The 12,285-nt window shown below is 47.2% G+C and overlaps 1 protein-coding gene across 2 annotated transcripts in view; it reads right to left on the reverse strand.

Annotated features, from left to right (window-relative positions):
* LOC139386586 (E3 ubiquitin-protein ligase RNF220-like) overlaps nt 1-12,285 on the reverse strand; it is a 164,650-nt gene that overhangs the window by 66,071 nt on the left and 86,294 nt on the right. The gene's annotated exons all lie outside the window — the stretch shown is intronic.

Here is a 12,285-nt window from a genome sequence, read left to right on the forward strand (position 1 = left end):
ACACTTACAGATGGAAAACGCAATGAGGACTTGATACAATCCATACAAAAATCTAAACAATGCCATCATGTAGGCTGACTTCAAAACAATGGGATAAATCATTAGCTAAGTGATTTACTGAAGTTTTAACACCTTCTGAAGCAGTGGCGGGAGGGCGTGTGGTTTGTGTGTGTGTATGTGTGTGTGCTGTTGGGGGTTATGGGGTTGGGGGGTTGACGAGGGTGGTGTAAGGGGGGTGAAAGGGGAGAGTGGCTCATGGTGGTGGCGGGGCGAGCACGCTAGTGACAGCTGTTTATTCAATCAATCACCTTGTCCACGGTATAGCAGTATGCCAGGGACTGGGAGATTGAGTTTTGCCTCACAGGGGAGAATGGAGCAAATTAATAGACCATTACCCAGGCGCTGACCCAGGAAATGAGGGTGATACTGCTGGGTTAGATCTGCCAGCCTGCCTGCCTCTCCACTCAGCCTTGTACTCCCCGGCCCCCCCAAGCCCCCCACGGCCCCCGGCTGCTAGTCCTGGGAGGGAGGGAGCTTCAGCAGAGAATTGAGCACAGAGACAGTGGCCAACACCACACATTCACAGCACTCCCACCTCCCTCTTATCTCCCCCACCTCCCCCTTATCCCCCCTCCTCCTCCTTCAGTTGTCCCCAGGGGAAAGGGACATTACTGTTGGCAGGAGAGGGAGACGGCCTGGGTAGTAGGGGATGAAGGGGAAATAGAGGAGGAGCTGGTAGAGTAGAATCTCTACTTAAATATGGATCTATTTGCAACTTAGGCTAGCTAGAGAAATCATGTATTCCTGAGAACACTTGGGGCCCTACTTGGCCTGCTGAGTGGGCAGGGTGTGAGGTCTGGGTCCTAACCTGGGTTGCCTCCCTCTGAAGTTGCTGGGTGGGGTTTAGCACTGCGGAGGTGTGGGGTAAAGGCGTCAGCATGCTTCTGGTCGGCTGGTGGCTAGCCGAAGTGAACGACCCGTAGCCAGTATACACTTCTTTCAAAATTGTCCGAATTTATCTAAGATATATCAAGAAATCTGTTGTTAATTTAGATGTTTTTGCCGAGGAGATCTTAGTCACTCAATTTTACATCTAACTAATGAGAAAATGTGCATGAAAACAAGTCGTCCCTCGTTGAATGACAACAAAGACTTTATTGAAGAATCCCTAGAGTTGATCTATCACGGACGAAGGGGCGTAGACTTCAGCTTCCAAACTTTGGAACGAACAAAAATATTTACTCTTCCGAACAGTTTGGGCTGGGAAGCATGCGGACACCTTAAGAGGGTGTGAAGCGAGAAGGGCGGAGTGAGTGTGTGGGCAAATCCCATTCAAATAGACCATTTCTCACCAGCTCAATATTTCTCAGTAACTCAGATAGGGCCTTGATGAGCGAGTCAAAAGCCAACTTTTCTACGCTGACTCCCCTATTCAATTGTACCTTCAGCTGTACAGAGTTGAGGTGTGTCTCTAGCCTCTAACGGGGAGTGGGCTGATCTGCTGTGGTCAGGACTCATTTCCATCCCAAAGGGCTCATCATGGTGGAAGGAGAAACAGCAGTGTCAGTGCTGGGGCCGAGATCAGCACTTTTAACACAGGGGTTGAGTAAGCACTTAACTACCTCCACCACCAAAATGACTAGGCACTTAACTACCTCCACCACCAAAATGACTAAGCACTTAACTACCTCCACCACCAAAATGACTAAGCACTTAACTACCTCCACCACCAAAATGACTAAGCACTTAACTACCTCCACCACCAAAATGACTAAGCACTTAACTACCTCCACCACCAAAATGACTAAGCACTTAACTACCTCCACCACCAAAATGACTAAGCACTTAACTACCTCCACCACCAAAATGACTAAGCACTTAACTACCTCCACCACCAAAATGACTAAGCACTTAACTACCTCCACCACCAAAATGACTAAGCACTTAACTACCTCCACCACCAAAATTACTAAGCACTTAACTACCTCCACCACCAAAATGACTAAGCACTTAACTACCTCCACCACCAAAATGACTAAGCACTTAACTACCTCCACCACCAAAATGACTAAGCACTTAACTACCTCCACCACCAAAATGACTAAGCACTTAACTACCTCCACCACCAAAATGACTAAGCACTTAACTACCTCCACCACCAAAATGACTAAGCACTTAACTACCTCCACCACCAAAATGACTAAGCACTTAACTACCTCCACCACCAAAATGACTAAGCACTTAACTACCTCCACCACCAAAATGACTAAGCACTTAACTACCTCCACCACCAAAATGACTAAGCACTTAACTACCTCCACCACCAAAATGACTAAGCACTTAACTACCTCCACCACCAAAATGACTAAGCACTTAACTACCTCCACCACCAAAATGACTAAGCACTTAACTACCTCCACCACCAAAATGACTAAGCACTTAACTACCTCCACCACCAAAATGACTAAGCACTTAACTACCTCCACCACCAAAATGACTAAGCACTTAACTACCTCCACCACCAAAATGACTAAGCACTTAACTACCTCCACCACCAAAATGACTAAGCACTTAACTACCTCCACCACCAAAACACTATTCTGTTTGCACCCATTCACAACCACTGCATATCCCCCATTTCAGAACAACAATAGGCTTCTCTAGTTAATACAGCCCTTCAACAGGGTAAGTGGTTAGAGCACTAAGCAGGGTCTTCCTTCCCCTCACTGTTCAACCGGAGATGATGTCTTTACTCTGTTAAAAGTACATCCATTGCTTAAGATGGGTTTTGTTTTGGTTGTTTAGTTTTAGCTGATGAGGCTAGCTAGCTCTTTAGTGCTGCATGTTGACTATGCCGGGATCCCTCTTCCCCTCTCAGTTTTAGCAGGGACTTTGGGGAAGTTGTCGGCTGTTGTTGTCGGCTGCCTGCTGCTGAGAGTGTTATTTGCCGCCTGTTTGCCACCAGGGAGTGGAGCGGGAGCATGGAGCTCATCCTGAATAATGCTTAACAGTAATTGATAGCTAGCGCTCAGCCACAGATAGCTAACCCCCATAGGTTTCCCTTTATCACCACCACCAACACCACTGTCCTCTCTCTCTCTCTCTCTCTCTCTCTCTCTCTCTCTCTCTCGCTCTCTCTCTCTCTCGCCCTCTGCCTCTCTCTTTTGCTCTCTCTCTATTCTGCCTCTTCCTCTCTCTCCTTCCCTCTCTCCCTCACTCTCTCCCTCGCTCTCATATGCTTGAGTGGGGAAATTAATTACCGGAGCCAATTAACTGTTTATACTCTGATGTTTTAACTAATTATCTCTAATGGTGACACAACAGCGGCCAGTCGAGTTAATTGAATTCTAACGGTGGGGCTGAATGCAGGTTGGGAGTGGAGGCTGAATGGGAAATAGCCTGTCTGGGGTAGAGCTGCCTGTCATCAGGCAGTAGAGGGGAGAGAGCTTTCGTCTCCCGCCTCCCCTGTTATTAACACCCACCGCCTGTCACTACACTTTAGATGGTGTGTCACACCTCAAGCCTGACACGGATACACAAACACACACACACACACACACACACACACACACACACACACACATTCATAGACACAAAGGCACACACATGCACACACATTCATAGACACAAAGGCACACACATGCACACAAGCATAAAAAGACACACTGCCGACATGCCTAACCATTTAAATACATTCATTAATGGATTTATGACTTGTATCTTTATGTGTTTTCATGTCACCATGTCACTTCACCCCATGAGACTCATAACGCTATAATTTGGATATTTTACCTATTTGATAGTATTATTTAGAAAATGTATCTCACAGTGGTTGAAAGTACACAGAGCACAGGGCTATACTACAGTCTGCGGCCTTGGCTCGCGACCATTCCCTGTTTCACTAATATAGATCTGAAAATGGGTCCTTGGCCGAGTCATAAAATCTGCATAAGACTGTAAAGGCTTAATGATTTGAAAGTTACAAGAGAAAGCGCTGAGGGCTTGGGTGATCAATCATATCTAGCACCGCCACGTTCACCAAATGGTCTGCCTTCTGACCCCACGCTTTGCATGCAGAGAACTCACTCTCTCTCACCAGGAACACAGGGAGGGGTGTTAGATCAGAGACAATGGTGCACATCTCTAACCTCTCCACCCTGCCCCTGCGACCCCCACACAGCCTGAAACAGGGTTCCTTTTACACGTGGATAGGAGGGAAGATGAGAAGGAGAGGAGGGGAAGAGGAGGAGAAGAGGAGAGGAGTAGGAGAGGAGGAGATTTCCTGTTCCTAGCCTGTGCTCATCTTTCAGCTTATGGTACGCTGACACCAGCTAACACCCCCATCTCACAAGCCATTTACAGCCTTAGCCCAGAGTAGACCCCCACCTCTCATCCTCCTCCTCCTTGACTGGGGCTACCGTGGCTGGGGCTCACAGGACAACACTGCTGTTAACATGGCACCTGTCCCCCCCCCACACACACACACACACACTTTTTTGGGGCACAAACATACAGCCATGCACAGAAGCATTCATGCACAAGCAGGCCTAGGCCTGCACACACACACACACACCACATCACCCCAACCTCACCCTCGTTCTCCCTCCCATGCTCATCTGCCAGACGGACTGTGTCAGGAGCACTGAGCCTCAGAAATATGGCCTAGGGGTCAGAGCAATAAAGCAGGGGAATAATAACCAGGCAGGCTGTTAGTTAGACATCTCTCAACACAATGCTGTGCTAGCCAGGACTGGACAGAACAGGGCAGGACTGGACAGAACAGGGCAGGACTGGACAGAACAGGGCAGGACTGGACAGAGGACTGGACAGAACAGGGCAGGACTGGACAGAGCAGGGCAGGACTGGACAGAACAGGGCAGGACTGGACAGAACAGGGCAGGACTGGACAGAGCAGGGCAGGACTGGACAGAACAGGGCAGGACTGGACAGAACAGGGCAGGACTGGACAGAACAAGGCAGGACTGGACAGAACAGGGCAGGACTGGACAGCTTGCATTTGGCTCCTTAGTCAGTCACTTACTACTTGTTTGTTCAGGTTGCCTTGCAGAAAACTAGAGATTCCTAGAACAGTGAGATTCCTAGAATGATTAGGGGAGAAATAGGGAAATATAAATGCAAGATGCAAATCAGAAATACACCAAAACTGGTGTCTATTCAAACCTCTCCATTCCCCCTTTAAAAGCTACATGTCATAATATCCTATTGTTCCTGTTGAGAGGATCATTCAGATGGCTCTGTTTCTCCCCTGTAATTCCCCCGGTGGTGGATTGACACCTCTTGCTCTCCGTCAGTCTGAAACGCTCAGCCTCGCTCAGCCCCCATCCCCTTTCAGCTCTAACTGTTATCAGCCCTTGTCACAAACGGGGGAACTCGGATAATCCCTCAGTGTGCCTGCATATCTCTATCTCTGGGGCTGCTGCCTGCTATATTTTCCCTGGTCTGAGAACAGTATCAGAATGTCTGTTTTCTCTGCACTGTGGAGAGGCTGCATAGCAGAGTGAGGGATTGAGAGAGAAAGAGAGAGAGGGGAGTCTTAATAAAGGCAGGGATTGTAGGGCTGAGAGGCTGATGGGAGCTGAGGAGTGGGCTGTGATGGCTATCAGGCATGGAGGACTGGGTATTACAGAGGGCAGAGAGACCTGTAGGCTGGGTGATAAAAGGAGCTACGGGGTCCTGGAGGGCTGCCTGGGGCCCCGGAGGGGTGGGGACGGTGACAATCAGACACGCTCCGATTGCCATCACACCACGGCACAGCCTCCGCAATTGGACATCATTGTGATCTTATCCCTGCTCCTCGCTGCTCTCTCTTTCTCTTTCTCGCTCTCTTTCGCTCTTACACAGCTGGATCTGTCTCGGGCTGTGCCACCCCCTCTACTCCAGAGTGTGATATGAGTTCTAACAGCAGAGGGCGATGTTACTCTTCGACCACTCCTATCTTAACAGGGCTGGCTGCTCTCTTTAACCCCTCTGATTAGGAGTCCTAGTCACTATGTGTGTAGCGGGCAACACTGCCGGGATGTTCTGATCCTATACTAGCCTCCTCATCCTCCTGGGTCTCATCCTCCTGATCCTATACGGTACGAGGTAGAAGAGGAAGAGGCTGGGAGAAAGAGGCTCTAAAGTCCACTGTCTCTTCCCGGTGTATCGTAGCAAATTCTCAGTTCAGAACGGGTGCACGGCCAATCAATAGAACATTAAAGAGCTTGAGAATGGTTTTTGCTGGTGCTCACACATTAACCCTCTTTTTTATTTTTTATATATATATATTTTTTTACCTTTATTTAACTAGGCAAGTCAGTTAAGAACAAATTCTTATTTTCAATGACGGCCTGTTCAGGGGCAGAACGACAGATTTGTACCTTGTCAGCTCGGGGATTTGAACTTGCAACCTTCCGTCTGTCCAACGCTCTAACCACTCCGTCTGTCCAACGCTCTAACCACTAGGCTACCCTGCCGCCCCACTGGCTGTGTCCCAAATGACATCCTAGTATTCCCTATAAAGTGCACTACTTTTGACCAGGGCCCAAAGGGCACTATGTAGGGACAAGATGCCATGTGGGACGCAGACCTCTGCCTCTTATCTCTACTACAAACTGCCGCTACAGAGACGAGCTGAGCAGCTTGATTTTAACCATCTTGAGTAACAGGGTCGGAAAGGAGGGGAGAAGGGGAAAAAAAGCCCTCAACGATTGACAGGTAACGGTGGTTTTTAGGAGTTTAAGCCTAAAAAAAAAGGTGGAATAAAGCAATGGAGGAGAGGAGTATAATAGCAGCAATGAGAGAGGAGAGGGAGAGATGGAGCTTTGGCTGTTGTCTAGCTGGCTGTCTGGGGACTCAAATCTCAGAGCAATTTTCAGGGTGGGTGATTGGCAGCTTGATGTGTATTCTTCACCTGCAGGAGCCGGTGATAACTCTGTCCCATTCCCCATCTCACAGGCCTGTTGTGGAGCTATTACAATGACAATAGCGATAAGGGACATTTATCACTCCAGCCTCCCGCGGGCTGACGGAAGGGGCCCATCAACAGGTCTGGTGGGGACCGGGAGCCAGCCAGGGGAACTGGAGGTTCACTGAGCCTGAATTACAGAGCACTCTCAGCCGGAAAACAATATGCTCAGCCTCTGCCTCAGCCCCACCGATTGGGCTGCACAATGCACACACAGACACTGACACAGAGACACACTCCCACACAGGGAGAATCTAACTTCTTATTTTGCACTTGACTGAGGACCGTTTATATAATTCAATATTGTTGAAAAATGAAACTTCCGCTTGCTCGCTGTTCTGATTGCACACATCCACAGTTATCTTCGTAATTCATTATTTTGAGTTTCAAATTGTAATTATTTTTTTTTTTAAATGGAAATGCCTTCATATTCTACCCCTACCATATGTGTGTTGTTATTTCTGATTGAGTGGTCTGAGGCAGAGTCGCTGGCCAGCAAGAACAATGCAGTGTGTTAAGAGGTGGGCAGTGTACCAGCCTCTTTGTGTCTTTGTGGCCCAGTGTTAATGGTTCTATTGTGACAGGGACGGTGGGGACGGTGGCACCAACAGAACCACAGCTGCATGCTGGTTTGCTGGAGGGCAGTGGTAAGGCCTGGGGGGAGGGAGGGATGGAGGAGGGGAGAGGGAGCGAGGGAAGAGATGGAGGTGGTGGTGTGTTAAGAAAAAAGAAGGGAATGGCCATTGTCTGATGATGACCCATCACAGTGTAATGTTGTAAAATCAGTCGTACAAGCAACAGCAGCAGCAGGCCTAAAGGCACTCTTACTGCAGGCCTAAAGGCACTCTTACTGCAGGCCTAAAGGCACTCTTACAGCAGGCCTAAAGGCACTCTTTACAGCAGGCCTAAAGGCACTCTTATAGCAGGCCTAAAGGCACTCTTACAGCAGGCCTAAAGGCACTCTTACAGCGGGCCCTATTAGTTAGGAGTAAAAAACAACTAATTGTTCATTTTTCACACTCCCATTTATCACTTTGGAAATCTTAAAACAGGGGCTGCATGGCAGAGAAGAACCTCCCGCTCTTAAAGATCTTAGAGACCCCATAACATAAAGATAGGGGCAGATAGATTGATGGATGTAGGTTGGTTGCAGAGAACAGTGGGAGATATCACAACCACCCTGCGGTACATTCTACTGAAACTGTCTGGTCCCGCCCATCATCTCCACCATCATCCCCCCCAGAAGCTCTGGAGCACGCGGGGCTTGGCTGGCCTCTCTGTCTCCTCCAGTTTATGGCGGTGACCTTGAGCTATTAACACTACAAACCTCCAGACGAGGCAGCTAATTTACAGTGCTGGGACCCAGGCTCAGAGCCCCACGAGCTGCCGGAAGGAATTGGGGCTTTGGCTGGACCGGCTGGGCTGAGCCATGACTCTCTTTCTACATACACATCTGCGTCACTGTATGTCCCCTAGACAGCAGGTCACTGAGGCTTAGGGAAAGGAAAGACAGTTCAGTCACACTTCAGACTTCACAAATTATGGACAGTGTAAAAAGTGGCAGTGTAAATGTAGGAAATATTTTCATTTTAAGAAATTGTACAGATTACATGAGCAGAGTGGCAGTAAAATGATTGTTTAGTAGAGTGAAAAAAAATGTAATGATGCTTTTGTAAAAATCAAAAATAAATCAAAAAGGTTAGGTGTTGCCATTCCCTCCGGCGCCATCCTGTCACTACGTCTGTAGCCATGAAGTTCTTGAAAGGCTCACATCAACACCATCATCCCGGCCACCCTAGACCCACTCCAATTCGCATACCGCCCAAACAGATCCACAGATGATGTAATCTCAATTGCACTCCACGCTGCCCTTTCCCACCTGGACAAAAGGAACACCTATGTGAGAATGCTGTTCATTGACTACAGCTCAGCATTTAACACCATAGTGCCCACAAAGCTCATCATTAATCTAAGGACCCTCTGCAACTGGATCCTGGACTTCCTGATGGGCTGCCCCCAGGTGGTAAGGGTAGGCAACAACACATATGCCACGCTGATCCTCAACACTGGGGCCCCTCAGGGGTGCATGCTTAGTCCCCTCCTGTAGTCCCTGTTCACCCACAACTGCATGGCCAAGCACAACTCCAAAACCATCATTAAGTTTACCGATGACACAATGGTGGTAGGCCTGATCACCCACTGACAACAATGAGACAGCCTATAGGGAGGTCAGAGACCTGGCAATGTGGTGCCAGGACAACAACCTCTGCCTCAATGTGATCAAGACAAAGGAGCTGAGCGTGGACTACAGGAAAAGGAGGGTCGAGCACACCCACTTTCATATTGATTGGCCTGTAGTGGAGCGGGTCGAGAGCTTCAAGTTCCTTTGGCATGGGTTCCCAGATCCTCAAAAAGTTATCCAGCTGCACCATCGAGTGCATCATGACTGGTTGCATCACTGCCTGGCATGGCAACTGCTCAGCATCCGACCATAAGGTGCTACAGTGGGTAGTGCATACGGCCCAGTACATCACTGGGGCCAAACTTCCTGCCATCCAAGACCTCTATACCAGGCGGTGTCAGAGGAAGGCCCTAAAAATTGTCAAAGACGCCAGCCACTCATAGACTGTTCTCTCTACTACCGCAGGGCAAGTGGTACCGGAGCGCCAAGTCTCGGTCTCGGTCCAAAAGTCTCGGTCTCGGTCCAAAAGGCTTCTTAACAGCTTATAACCCCAGGCCATAAGACTGCTGAACAATTAATCAAATGGCCACCCGGACTATTTGCATTGACACTACTTTTGTTTTTACACTGCTGCTACTCGCTGTTTATTATCTATGCATAGTCACTTGATCCCTACCTACATGTACATAGTACCTCAACTACCTCAACTAACCTGTATCCCCACACATGGACTCTTTTTCAGTACACCTTATGTATAGCCTCATTATTGGTATTTTATTGTGTTGCTTTTTTTACTTTAGTTTATTTAGTAAATATTTTCCTAGTTCTCATTTTCATAAAATTGCACTGTTGGTTAAGGGCTTGTAAGTAAGCATTTTACTATAAGGTTATATTCAGCGCATGTGACAAATAAGATTTGATTTGATTTGTATGTAAGCAAAACAAATTTAAAGAGGAATTAGGTATCTAAATAATAAAATATCCATGAATTAAAAAGTTAAAAACATTGCCCAATATGACACACACAGGGACACACACATGGACACACACACAGACATACACGCTGACACACAAAACACACAGAGGGACACCTTCCTGCAATCTCCATTTATCAGTGCAGTAAGCCGAGCCCTGTCTACAGTGTGCCGTCACAATGCTCGATAAACAAACTGTCTGTGATGAATGAGGGCCTTTCAAGCAATAAAGTTATTAACTTTTAACTAGCAACTACCGCTTGCCATGAAAACTGTCTGTGAAGAATCAACCCCATGGGTAACACTCGATAAGTCATGTAGTTCTTTTTCCCCTCCCGATCCATCCATCTATATTCCTTCAACAGAGCATTAGTCTAGTATCTAGTATCTATTCCCCATTAGCCTCTCTTTCCTATACACTAAGGGGAAGTGGGCTTTGAAGGGAAAAAGGACGGTCTTTGATGTCGTGTTCAACAACAACCATTTCCTGAACAGTTGATGTGAACATAGCAGCTTTAGGGTTCAAAGGAGCTGTGGACAATCCATTTGAGCTCTCTTGTGTCTCGTTATAGGAGTTAAGTCTTGTGTCATGTGGTGGATAGATAGATAGACAGAGATGATAGCACTGATGTGGGTCTGTTGTGGGTGGTGCCAAGGTGGTTGTGGATGATGGGCGGACCCAAATGGCACCCTATTCTCTACATCACGATTTTCCAACTGGCGGCCGGCAGGTGATTTTATTTGCCCCCCCCCCCCCCCCCCCCCCCACACCAGCAAATCAGCTCCAAGGAATTTTAATTTGGAAATCTGTTTCAAAGTATTACCACGCATGTAAGCAAGGTTTGAAATGATGATGTTTTAGTCAAATATTATATTAGTTTGTGTTTCTTCTTGTGGTCAGTTTGTAGTCTACAAATGACTTTTTAATTATGTTGCAGGCCCCTGACAATCCGCTCAAGAAAACATTGGCCCACAGTTGAGTCTAGTTGGTGATCCCTGCCATACATAGTACATTATTTTAATCAGCCATATGGGCTCTGATCAAAATAGTGTACTATATAATGAATAGGATGCCACTTGGGACACAGGTGTCATGACAGCAGCCAGCGGGCTGGGGTGGGTTGTATTCTGTTGATAAGCCAGGATACACATGGTACATTGCAGTGTGACCCATACCCTGTTTATTGACAGACTCCAGCCAGTCTGGAGTTCATCGGAGTCTCCATAATCTCTCCTGAGATGATTAAAAATGTATTGATCACTGCAATACTACCCCATACTCTGGTTCCATACGACCAATCACCACACAGACACAGCTAGATGACAAGGCAACTAATAAATGTTAATTACCTTTTTTTTCTCCATTTCTTATGACCCCTGCCAGTCCTGGGCTTCACTATCAGGTTGTAAATTCATTAGCAGCTAACACACCTAGCAAGGGCAGCTCATTTAGCAATGGCAAACAAGATTAGGAAGGGAAGGAGGCGAGGGCTGTTCTTCCTCCCAACGCTAGCTACCAGGAGCTGACCCACACTAGATAAGGAGACAAAAAAAACGCATGCAACCCTCGCAACCCACTCACCTCAAACCGTGACCCTATTCCTGTGACAAAGTGATCCTACGAGGGATTAGAGTATCTTTACAAGCAGACAGTGCTCTGTTATCCCCCCAAAAATGACAGGAGTAAAATCACACCAGAATGTGACACTCCAGAACAGTGCTTTGAGTTGACCACCAGTATTTACACTGGGGGGATTAGCATTAGGCTGTATGATTGTCAGTCCCTCTTGCACTTATTGCGTCTGATAAATGTATGGTAGTGTATGTTAATTTCTTGACAATAATAAACTGTAATTGTCTTAGTCAAATTTAATCATTCTAAAACACTTAGAGGACACTTAAGAGTGCAAATTCAAAAATAAAAAATGAGCGGGCTAGGTTTGGGTAAGGGGGAGGGGTGCGGGCCAGGATGATCATTTAATTAAAGCATAATATCCTTTGTCTTAATCCAGGTAATACTGTTAAGACATTCACATCTATACAAAACACACACGGACCCCCATCACTCCCAATCTCACCGCCCCAATTTGTGGCGAACATATCCCACAAACAAGGAAGCAACCTCAGAGTCTCACATTAAATTGGCAAATAACACGAGGCAG

The sequence above is a fragment of the Oncorhynchus clarkii genome, chromosome 28 (genome assembly GCF_045791955.1).
Source record: "Oncorhynchus clarkii lewisi isolate Uvic-CL-2024 chromosome 28, UVic_Ocla_1.0, whole genome shotgun sequence".
Lineage (NCBI taxonomy): Eukaryota > Metazoa > Chordata > Actinopteri > Salmoniformes > Salmonidae > Oncorhynchus > Oncorhynchus clarkii.